We start from the raw sequence: 666 nt of genomic DNA, 5'->3' as shown, positions 1-666 counted from the left end.
AAAGTTGCATGGCGAGACTACATGTAACATATAAACGAATACATTTATGGTTCCGGTTTTTTAATTTATTTCGAGTTACAATATAATACGTCACATTTTCCCAGTTTCTCATTACAACATGTCCTAAAAGGAGTAGGAAGAAGCAGAGTTCATTTAATTATACCCCTTTTCATTTCAAAACACATTTGCCCACTTGCTGATCTAAATTTATAACACAAATTAAATAAATAAATAATCAATAGAATTCTCATGAATACGGAGTTGTTTATAAGTTGTGATTAATACAATGAGATAAATCAAATTATGAATTTTTTGGGTAAGGTTCAAGATGTTTATCGGGAGTCTTTTTCATTATACTTTGTAAACATTTTCCTAAACACTTTCTTAAACTGCATCATTTTAGAATTTAATTTAATTTCTTAATTTAATCTCACAAACTCATATACTAAAAGTTTTAAGTATTGTACGTGCATACAAAATGTTTTAAGTGAATTTTTTACCTAAGGTTATATGTTTCTTCTTTTGTTGGGAATAGTTGTTGAACTTATGGGGTAGCAGGTTCTAATTCGCTTTGTCATAATTTTGGCTTCTTGTAAATTCACAAATTAATTTCATTTAAATATTTTTGATTCAATACATAAAGGGTTTGAATGTTATCTATAACCA

Source organism: Entelurus aequoreus, linkage group LG08 (genome assembly GCF_033978785.1).
Source record: "Entelurus aequoreus isolate RoL-2023_Sb linkage group LG08, RoL_Eaeq_v1.1, whole genome shotgun sequence".
Taxonomy (NCBI): domain Eukaryota; kingdom Metazoa; phylum Chordata; class Actinopteri; order Syngnathiformes; family Syngnathidae; genus Entelurus; species Entelurus aequoreus.
This window is presented reverse-complemented; position numbering follows the sequence as displayed.